Source organism: Dermacentor albipictus, unplaced genomic scaffold, assembly GCF_038994185.2.
Source record: "Dermacentor albipictus isolate Rhodes 1998 colony unplaced genomic scaffold, USDA_Dalb.pri_finalv2 scaffold_35, whole genome shotgun sequence".
Taxonomy (NCBI): Eukaryota; Metazoa; Arthropoda; class Arachnida; order Ixodida; family Ixodidae; genus Dermacentor; species Dermacentor albipictus.
The window spans coordinates 974,524-985,911 of NW_027225589.1; the positions used below are offsets into that span (position 1 = coordinate 974,524).

The 11,388-nt window shown below is 42.7% G+C and overlaps 1 long non-coding RNA gene across 1 annotated transcript; it reads left to right on the top strand.

Moving 5' to 3' along the window:
• The first annotated feature begins 427 nt into the window (after positions 1-427).
• On the top strand, positions 428-10,906 carry LOC135897205 (uncharacterized). Its single transcript, XR_010562970.1, has 3 exons — positions 428-584; positions 3,291-3,378; positions 9,739-10,906. It is a non-coding gene; the product is annotated as an uncharacterized lncRNA (long non-coding RNA).
• The last annotated feature ends 482 nt before the right edge of the window (positions 10,907-11,388 follow it).

The window sequence follows — 11,388 nt, forward strand, 5'->3', positions numbered from 1 at the left end:
ACAAAAATAAATTTATATACATTGTAAGAATAAATGAACTTGAATAACTCGGTAATATCCCATCCTTCCTTTCGCTTTAAATTTTCTAAATTCGGTAGTACAGTTGCCTCACTAAATGCGTCTTACATTTTGTTTAAACAGCAGGGCTGATTCTATAAGAGTTCAATGGTTGTCTGTGATGAATGCGCAACACCATTGTCCTAAGAGAATTACGTTCGCTTGAGTGCAATAGACACTTTAAAGTCAAAAGAGCACTGTGCAATGCTGGCGCATGGATGAGCCTTTGCAACCGTATATTTACAAAGCCACCGAGACGCACTGAGCGCATACGAAACTGTTGTGCCTGCAGTTGTGATGGCTGGCGGCATCCTGGTTACAATGACGCGTTCCGCAAGGATCACTGTTACACATGAGTCACACGATGAAATGCAGCGTTTGACGTAGGCAAAGTTTGCGCATTGCACGTCTGCCAAAATGAACACTCACTAAAGTGCAGAAGCCAGTTCACAACAGCCTTTCCAGCTTCTGAGGACAGTATACTCTGGCGGCAGCTGGAACGTCAAGCGAGCGAAAGAATTCCACTGGTGAGTGCTCTACTCCACTTTGCTATATACCGTCTCGTTCATGGAGACATTTTCACTATCGGCGATTTTCAATGTTTCCATGTTGAGGTAGTTTCCCTACGGCCTAGAGACGACACTTGTTTTATACCCAGCATCGTTGTTCGAATCGTGACATCTTTCAAAGTCTAGCTTTGCTATAGTTTTCCTAGACGAGGGAGGCGTGCATTTGGCTGGTATCTTCCTATAGAATTGTTTTACTAAAAACAAACATTTTGTTTGAAAAACGAGAAATAAAAATACTGCCGTTACATCTATAAATCTCATAAACGGTATTTCATATCTCTTATCAACTGTGCATTGTTCATTTTTTTTTACCTATAGTAGTGTCTCTTAGCTTGTCTGGTACAAATACTCTTAGCTCTTATTTTGCTAAGAATGTACTAGTCTAATTTTGATCGGCCGGACTCCTCGTCCTCTAAAAGAGTATTCCAAATAGCCTAAACATAGGGGCCTATAACGTAACACTATTCCAATATGTTTCTATTCCAATGTCCTGACGTCAAATTTGCCTAACCAACGACGCAAGCAGCGGATGGTCACCCGCAAGGTTGTCTGAACAGACAAATCAAACGCTCTCCTCGTTCATAGGAGGTCACTTTTGTTTGCTTGAACAACGAATAACATTGCCTACACTGAGCGGCTTGTCGCATCTAATTGTGTGACAAGAGGCGAGGAGAACGCTCAAGTGGAGAGGGATTCACTGAGGCAGAGCCAGTGCACTGAAAATCGATAACCGGATGAAGAGGGTGGTGCCGGCGCCTGCGATTGGTCGGCTTTCCCTAACTTAGCTTGTGGTGGCTGGTCGAAAATCACGGCGGCATGCAACGGAAATTTAAGAATGACGCTAAAACTGACGCCCAGCAAAGAAGAGTTGGCAGAATGAGGTAGTAAACGTGTCAAAAGTGCTTGAAAACGCTACACGGTCGCACAAGAAGTTTTATTATATGCAAATACACCCATGCGCTCCGGCAGGTGCGAGTAGCCAGCGTCTCAGCGATCGGCGGCAGCCATCTTTTATTCCTTTCGGAACGGGGCAGCCTGCGGCTATTCCGAAAATGATTCTGTTTTGTTTGGCGTATTAATGCATCTTTATCACGCACACGTCACTTTGACGCGGCGAGTTTGTGCGGTTTTGTGACGTCGCGTGAAAGGCAGGTGAAGGGGGTGCAGCCCGAAAGCTTTTTACCAATAGCCGAGGGCTAATGGTGAAAAGGGGTCGAATAAGAAATAACTGTTTTTTTTTCTGTCAAATCATGCATAATCCGTGCGTACATATCATATCAGATGGGGAGGTATTGCGGTTTTCGTGACGTCGCGTGACAGACAGGTGAAGTTGGGATGGTTGAAAAAAGTTTTCGACCAATCGCGGAGGACTGATAGCAGAATTGGAATAGAAAAGTTTTGAATAATTTTACGTTATAGCGCCCATAGTTACTCGCTCAAGCTAACGTCCTGGGCAGTCTGAAACTTGTTCTGCGAATTTGCAGTACAACGTGAATATAAAGCATTCCAGTTTACATATAGGATCATCTTCAAGTTCTTGGATAGTGTCTTGAATAACAAAGAAGAAAGGGGAGTAGTGTCTTCTTTTTTTGCAAGAAAACTTTATTGATTGAGCACGCAGTATAATGACAAGAACAATTAGTAATTTGAGGACGCGTGGCGGCGGAACTCACGCCATCGGTCATTCACCCTTTGCCACAACACCTGCTTGTACCTATTGGGGACACCTTCGCATGTTGCCGTAGTACAATCAAACTGTTGTTGTGGACCTTTTCTGGCCTACACCAGATACGGCGGCACTACTAGCAAACAGTGGGTCTAGTTCCCTTGACTCATTGAGTAGGCCTTGATCCCATGATTCTTGGCTCTATGGGACCAACCATTAAGCACTATTGACGTATATCCCCAGAACCGGCCTACATTTGCCTATTTACTAGTTTATGCCGCTAGGCAAGCTTTCGAATTAAAGAAAAAGAAAATTCCCAAGAGTTTATGTTTTTTTCTGGAGAGAGTACAATGAGTCGTGGCAGCGGTTTCGGTCGCCAAATGACAACTTCAAATGAATCAACGGCTTCGATTGATCTGTAGAGGAACTGCCATGTTCTTAGCCAGGTAGGTAAAGCTTCAAATTTATTTCACGCGAAGTCGGAACACTATGTATAACATAGAAATAAAAGTGGGTCTTGTAAAACAAGTCTAAGAGCATAATTACGTTTATCTGTCTGCTAGGAAACCAGTTCAGTAATCAGCCATTAGGTAAAAAGACCCCAATTAAAGGAGATTGCTTTTACGTAAGACCAGGCCAATGAACATTTCTTCACGTGAAGGACAGTTCAATTTTCATGATATGGGGATTAGTGATGGGTACAGGTGAGGTAACGAAAGGCTCTATCATAATCTTAATTGTACCAGTGAAGACCTATAAAAGCCTTATCTCACTCTTGCCTAATTTTGCAACTGTTATGACACCCAAGAACGCCATATCATAAAAACGACGTGTTGGAAAATTGTTTCCCCTAGCGTTGTAAAAATGTACACTTATCAAGCACAATATTTATAAATTTATTGAATCTTTCCTGTTATGGGCCATAATTGCACTAATTGTAGCTCTTATAATTCGTACAGCATTTAAGATGTCATGTTTGAGGATTAAAAATTGTGCAGGTTGAAAACGGCATTATGCATTCAGTGACCAGCTTGGTTGTGGTCTTCTCCATGGTGATAATCGTTGCTTCCGCAACCCACGAAACAGGTAAATAGCACTTGACTTTCTTTGCGGTATCAATAAAAATAGACACTCGTGAATCCACTATTCATTTCGAGAGCATAGGAACCCTGGAGCAGTTTCTTGTTCGAGCATTATATCTATATATATATATATAATTATATATATATATATATATATATATCTGTGTGCAGTGGCGTAGCCAGAAATTTTGTTCGGGGGGGGCTACGCCACTGGCCCTATATATATATATATATATATATATATATATATATATATATATAGAATATATATATAGAATATATATAGCTGCACGTTGCAGCTCAGCCTCCTCCTTAAGAGGAAGCTTTAGCTCGGGTGCTCCTATTTAAGTACATTTAGAAGGGGAATTCGTTTTTCCCTGCAACCACTTCACCGAATTTGAGGAGGTTTGTTACATTTAAAAGAAAAAGTTTAATTCTAGTGACTGCTGGCTTCGAATTTTTCATCTAGGTGGTCAATTATTTATTAAAAATTGGCCAAAATTGAACATTTTCAGGAACCGAAACTATCAAGTTTAAAACTCCGTGACTCAACAATGAAAAATGATATCACAATTCTGTGATTTGCATCTAATGGTACATCTACAGCGGCCAAAATAGATATGTTACACATGAATCTCAAAAAAAAATTTAGTATTGTGGAAATAGGGCTTTTGCAGAACCCTTGTACACAACGTAACCAATTCACGTAAGATACAAATTGACACAGCAAACTTGTCCGCTTTGACTGTTATAATAAATGTCGTTTACAGAACCACAATATCTGTTCTTCATGCATATAGCTATTAGTTTGTAAACGTCGTGCTTCTATTTTTTCAAACTTTCGAATTTTCCAAAATATTTTAAACAAAATTTAGGCCCTAAATCGAAGTTCTGTTTCCAACAGACACTAGGATTTAACTTTCTCTCTCAAATGCAACCGATTTCAATAAAAGCGATTAGCAGGATTATCTCAGAAAAGCGTTTCTGCGTTTTACAAGTATTTGGATAGGCCGCGTCGGATTGGGCCCGAGCTAAGGCTTCCTCTTAAACAATTTATCGAGGGATCAAATACATGAATAATAACTGTATTGTCATTGCCAAAGATGCTGCAAACGAATTCTTGAAAGCTACGCACTGTAAATACAAGTAAAATATGTATTTTTTCATAAAATATTGAACTCGTATGTGCCAAAAATTGTGCCGAACACAACTGACGTCAATGCTTCCATGTTTTTTGTCTATTTATTAAGTAAAGAAAATATCACACGAACTTTAGAACTATATCAGTTCGAAACCAGGAAAGCAGTGCATGCCGCTGATATGAAAAATTAAAGACAATGAACTGAACAAGTTGAGGACAAATATGTTAATGAAACTTTGTCATTCAAGAACCGTGCTTACATTCTTGTATATATGCAATGGCCAGTGAAAAATTTCAATGACACTGTCGTTTGTTCCAATGTATTACGCAGGAGTAGCTGTCCCTTGTCGTGTATCGTGAGTAATTGCACCGAAGTTATAGTCGCGACAGAGAGCACGTATAAAAAGAGGGAGTTCTGCAAGATATATGAGGGCAAGTCAAATGAATGAGCCAACAACGGGGTACTTTATTTAAAAGTAGTCTTCATGAGAATTTAGACATTTGTCCCATTGACTAACGAGTTGCGTGATTCCCGTCTTATAAAACTCCTTTGGTTGCTGCTTCAAAAAGTCTGTATCCGGTTCTCTTGAGCTGTTTTTTCGGTTGCCCCAAAATGTAGAAGTCGCAAGGTGACAGGTCTGAGCTGTATGGCGGATGTTGCAGCGTTTCCCAGTTTTGTATTAACCACATAAGCGACGTGGGGACAGGCATTGTCGTGGAACAAGATGACCCCATTCGTCAATTTTCCACGTTGTTCGTCCTTGACTGCGACACGCTGCCGTTCTGGCGTTTCACAATATCGGAAACAATTGATAGCCTCTCAAGATTTAGCAAATTCTATCAGTAATGGACCCTGTCGATCGAAAAAAAAATTCAACTATACCTTTCCAGGGGAAATGATGGCCTTTACGTTCTTTGGGCATGGTAAATTCGAATGTTTCCACTGTAAGCTTTGCCGTCGTGTTTCAGGCTCGTAGTAGTAGCACCAAGGTTCGTCCCCGATCACAGTTGCAAACAAGAAGCCGTCATGCTCATTGTGATACCCGATCAGATTAGTCAAGGCAGCGCGAAACTTCTCCGTCTTCTCGCGATGGATAAAAATCTTGGGGATCCATTGCGCACCAAAGAGCCGATAACCGAGAAGCTCATGAATTATGGCGTGAACCGAACCGTGACTGATGTTCAGACGGTCTGCCGATTCATCGATGCTTATCCTCCGTTCTTGTTTCAGCAGCTCATGAACCTTTGAAATTGTGTGGGGGGTGATTGCACGATGGTTTTGGCCCGGTCTTGCAATGTCTTTGCAACGTCCTTTGAACCGTTTGCTCCAACGCTTCACAGTGGTCAATGAAATGCAGTGTTCAACGTACACGGCAGTCACATGGTGATTAATTTCTGTTTTGGAAACACCTTCAGCTGTCGAAAAATTCGCGACACCGAGCTGTTCAACTTTTGAAGTGTCCGTTATGTGACGCAACCATATTCAACCCAGTGTATGAGAGCATTAAAGAACATTTATCTTCACACCTGCGTGTGACTTTTGTAAATGAGACATGCCGTTCTCCTGCGCGCATGCCTCGCAGATAATGAACCGAACCATTATTGCGCGGTTAGGGTAGGTTCACTTTCATTTGACTCGCCCTCGTACATTAGAAATGCAAAGATACAATGGGATATGCAAATGCGAAAATACGGCTTGATAAAGGACAAAAAAGTGTCACTGGAAACAAAGTTCACTGCATGTATACACAAAACCTCGCAACAAGATATTTAAGTATACGTATAAGTCTCCAATTAGTCTTTGTATGTAAGAAGAAGTAACTGTATATAATGCGTCAAACAAGGCACAACATATTGCACAATCATAGATTCACAGAATCCTAGATTTCGCCCCCATTCCATCCACTCCCCCCGATGTATTGCGCGCGACGGAAGGCGTCGCGCTTGCTCCCCGCTTTTCTCCTTTGCGCACACAAGACTGAGCCACCATCGTCGGCTCACCCATTCCACCTCCCCTCCTACGCTTTCACTCGCACATACAGCATGCAGCGCGTGGTCACGATGTTATCACCCTTGGACTTTATACGAAACATGAGGGCAATGGCAGGAATGCGCCTGGAGTGTCCATATATTTGCTTTCGCAATAATATAATAAACGTATCCGGCAACTGAAGCGTCCCGTCGCCCATTACTTTCCGCAAAAGAAGTATCAAAATCGAACTTTCACCATGCGACAATTCGCTGCGCCGCAGCAATGTATTTTTTATTTCTGTGAGGCGGAGGCACCAAAATGAATAAAAAAACGCATAGGAAAGTATGTTGGCCAGAATCTAACGCCTACTTCGGGCACCTAATGGGGCTACGGAAGGAATACCGAAGAAAACATGAGACGACTGGTCCACTGAGAACCATACGCATACTGCTCAGTATCCTACAGCGGCGAAACAAGACTTTCCGGAAAGGTTTCGTTCAAGGAATGCGGTGCAATCCTTCGAGTCCCCACAGTGATGGCGGCGAGCGACCTTTTTTTTTTCTCGTCTGCTAGCCAGAAAGCGTCCAAAACCCTGTCCGGTGAAAATCCACTCGGCCAGAGCAAACCGAACGCGCACCGAAGTGCACCGCACGGTGGTCGGGGCCATACGAGAAAAACGTTTGCGCTCTGGCTGGCTCTGGTAGCCCGCGGCTAGGGTAGCGAAAAAAAAAATTGAAGAGGCTCAATGTGTCCTCGCGAATAGAAGTCATAGTAGAAAAAATAAATAAGAACGTAGTTACTTTGGCTGGCTTTAGTGTCTTGACATGGATGTTCTGGCGTAGGTTAAAAAGAATGTTGATATTTTTTATGTAACATGACGGCACAAATGAACCACCCCAACGCTTCGTCTCATTGGACCTCGCTGCCTGCTTTGTCAACTCGTCTGCTAGTGTGTTGATTTGGCTTGTCTCGTTGTATGTTCCGATGCAAGACTTTAGAAAAGTCAGTAGACCTTTGGCGTTAAATGTTTATAACAACATTAAACCCACAAAGTTCCGCAATTGAAAATCTAAAGCACAACTTTGGAAATGTCAATGCACCTTTCACATCAAGAGGTTATGAGATTTATACCCATAAAGTTTCGCAATTGATATCCATGCGCTCCATAGATTCCGTGGCCTCAGTGAGATGCCGCGGCGAGCCCGCTCACCATCAAAGCGCCCTTGAAACTTTGTGCTCGGATGGGACTGCTTGGCGTTATGTGACTCCCGGTGTATGGGCGTTGCCACGAAATCCAGCCCGAGTTTGCAATATTCGCGGTTAAATGTCTTTTCTAGCGTCAGAAAGACATTCTAGACAAAATCCAGAGTGATTTCCGGCGCCGGGGGTCGCTTTGGTCGGCGGTGCATGGACAGCACGAAAAAATTTCGGGGGGGGCTGAAGCCCCATAAGCCCCCCCCTGGCTACGCCCCTGTCTGTGTGTGTGATAGGTTATATAGCAGTCGCGGACACATATGTCTTGCTTAGCGTAACTGAGTGCACTTAAGGCTTTTTTTTGGAGTACAGAGCATTTCTCAAAGAAGCATTGCTATTTCATTTATTACGCTTCAATTTCCTGATGTTCAGCACTTGCTTCTTGTGAAGTTGAAGGAATAATTTATTCTATTGACTGTCGAGGTCGCCACAGTTCAGCCCTGTTTGTTAGGCTACCACTAGAGTGTGGCGCCCCATGTGACTTGCGTGTGTGTATATATGTCCCGGCCCAAAAAAGGAGGGTTATTCCCTTTTCGTGTAAGCAAGTGGCCGTAAGTGTCTATCCGTCCCTGCGTGCCCGTGCCCCGTGGCACTAACCATGCGACAGATTTTCGTGTTCGGAACTGCTTTTAACTTGTGTTTTACGGCTGCTAATAAAGGATATATGGAATGAAGCCATCTGCAATAATTGGCCGCGCATAATACTTCTTCAACTTTGCTGAAACGAAGGTTACTGATTAATTCCCTCTTGCTTAAACTTCAGTGGCAACGGTGGAACGAAGGAGCCCCTAAGAAGAAAGCTTATGTGATGCAGCTTTCCATTTTTAAAGCAAACACACTTTTTAGAGAGGGAAAAGTTTGTCGATGTCTCTCTAAAGTGTCGTGCCTGAAATGTTTTTGTTTAAATAAAATGATAATTCCAGCGATTTTATTTTTAAAGAGGAGCTTTCATTTTGATCACTGCTTGGCGTTGATGACCATGGCTGCTTCTTGCCATTGTCTTGCCGAATGGCTGGTATGCAGGACAGCAGTCTCTTAATAAGTCGGCTTATGCATAACCTTGAAAGATGTAACACCGACTACCTTTGTTCATTCACAAATTGCACTGTGAAACACAAAATAATACATAAATACACCAACTCCAACGAATTTAAGCCTTTAAGCTCACAATTCTTTTAATAACGCGAAGCTTTTCGTGTATTTCTTTGACAGGGATTTAGCCTGTCCTTTCGAAGTGAAAGGGCTCTATCCTGAACACACCAGCGAATGCACCTTCTTGTTAGCATCAAGGTACGCATGTGTGCGAGATCTTAAAAAATGTTTTATTTCTTTTGATATCGAGTACACTGCATACCCGATCTGAATCAGCGTACTACATTTAAGAGATAATCTTACCGGTGCCGCTATTACACATTGACCGATAAATACATTGGTGCATTTGATGTTTGATATATGCAATTTGTACATACCATAACCAATAGTAGTGACCTTAGATCATTCTGCATGACTGTCAATGTTATTGCGTTAGGCGTTCAAATCTGAATCAATTCGCTTCAATATATTTCACAACGGAACGTAGCATGTATTTTTCTTTTACAAAAAGTCTAACTCGACCACGATATTGTACCGTGTTGTTCGCTAAGAGCCACAATTTCATCGCAGGACATTTCGTCAAGCTCTTTATTGCTGTATGACTACTGCATACTGAAGTTAAACACAAGGAACAATTTAGAATTGACATTGCATTTAGTAGTTCACTTCGTGCACGTTTTTTGCATTTCTTACACGAACATGAATGGATGAAATTGGTGGTCTACATGTTTTCGCCGGACACCAATTTCTACGGTGTGTTCAGGAAATAATTTTCTGTGACAGTCGATACAAGTTTTTCAGCATTGGGAAAATGGTAAGGGTTTTTAATGCATAACAGTATCAATCAACGCAGAAACGTTGTTATTGTGTACTAATTTTTGTTCGGGTGTCTTTTCTTGGTCCAGACTGCGTGTTTACTGACCTCGACTTGGATGGTGCTCTGACAAGTGTTATCACTCAGCTAGCGAAGCACGAAGAGTATGAAAGGATGACGACGATCGGCTCATACTCAGATCTTTTAGACGTTGAGTGCTGCAGCATGCGGGGCCTAGGGAAACTTCGCCAGTACGGACCACTGCTTCCTTACTGCGTCAATGGCACACGCAAGCTTCAAGTCGACCTGGTCCATGACGATCCCATTCAGTTGACAATGAGGTGGAGGTGGTACACTGGAATCAAAGGAACACTGGAACTTGCTGCACGATTATCGCGCTTCACCCTGCAATTTGTTGTTTCCGAAGAGCCATCCTGGAAAACCATCGCCCTTTGGTTGGAAAATCCCCTCGTGCCCGTGGCGACGGAAATTACTTATGCTGCTGTTGAAGGTGTTGGTGAAACCGCACGAGCTGTGACGGCAGTCTGGAGCAAACTTCTGCCCTCGGTGACGCAGCGTGTGTGGAACGTGTATTTCATTGCAACTATGCGCAAGGCCCTCTGCGAGGTTGAACACGATTTGTTTGGCTCACATGAATACGACACTCAAAAAGAAGGCAACTCAACTGTGTACAGTATAAATATCGGATTAGATGCGTGTGTGTTCTGATCACTGCGCTATACACCAGAGGACGCACGCAGTGCTTGCTGCACATGGCTGCTCCAATCTGCAGTACCTTCGCGACAATCGAACAGGCAGCGTGAACAGTAGGTGAATTTCGGGCTGTACACTGGCTTCGAAGCAAGAATTATGTTTGTGGTTCCTGTTGTTGAATGCTATGACGCGTGATAGATAAGAAGCCAGTCGTACGAAAATAGAACTATATATTTAGCTGCTAATAGTTATCTTATTGCAGAAGCAGTGTTATCTTTTAAGTAGTTATGCATCAAACTATCCGAAAGCCGTCAACATGAAATCCTGAGAAATAAAGCCATATCTATGCCAAAGCAAAAATGTGTGCTAATGGTGTAAATTAGAATTACCTGTCACCATATGAATTTTGTAAATCGATAGAGTGCTTAGTAGGACCCATGCACCATACATGCTGAACATGGTGTATCATTTCTTCGACACAAACTGTATAAAATGTTAATTTTCTTGCTTCTCTAAGCATAAACGTAATACTTTCTTACATGTAACGAGGCATGCATTCTTTCACACGAGCGTTACTTTACGTACAGCCACTTGATAGGCACGAGTTGCAAACACAGGGCAAAGGACATATTCTTTTGGTGTTTGTGGATGATTTGCTAAAAATTCCAACTGCTAAAGTTTTAAGCAGGCTGTGTTGATAGGTTAAAGAGCCAATGGGGATTTGAAGTGCACCATATCGCTCAGCCTAGAATGTGCATGTGCCTGCAATTACTGTTCAGTAGATGGAAACCTTTGCCGGCTTTAACCAGCACTCGCGACCGTTGAAATGTCACACAGAAGGGTTGGGGTGCGAGCTAGTTGGTACGGATCATTCATATTTAAAACAGCGCCAAAATGCACGGAGAAGGGAGGACACAGGACGAGCGCTGTCCTGTGTCCTCCCTTTACCTTGTTTTTGGCGCTGTTTTATATATGTTGGCATGCCTCAGCTGAGCTGTAGTAACACGGCGCTCGAACATTCGATAGC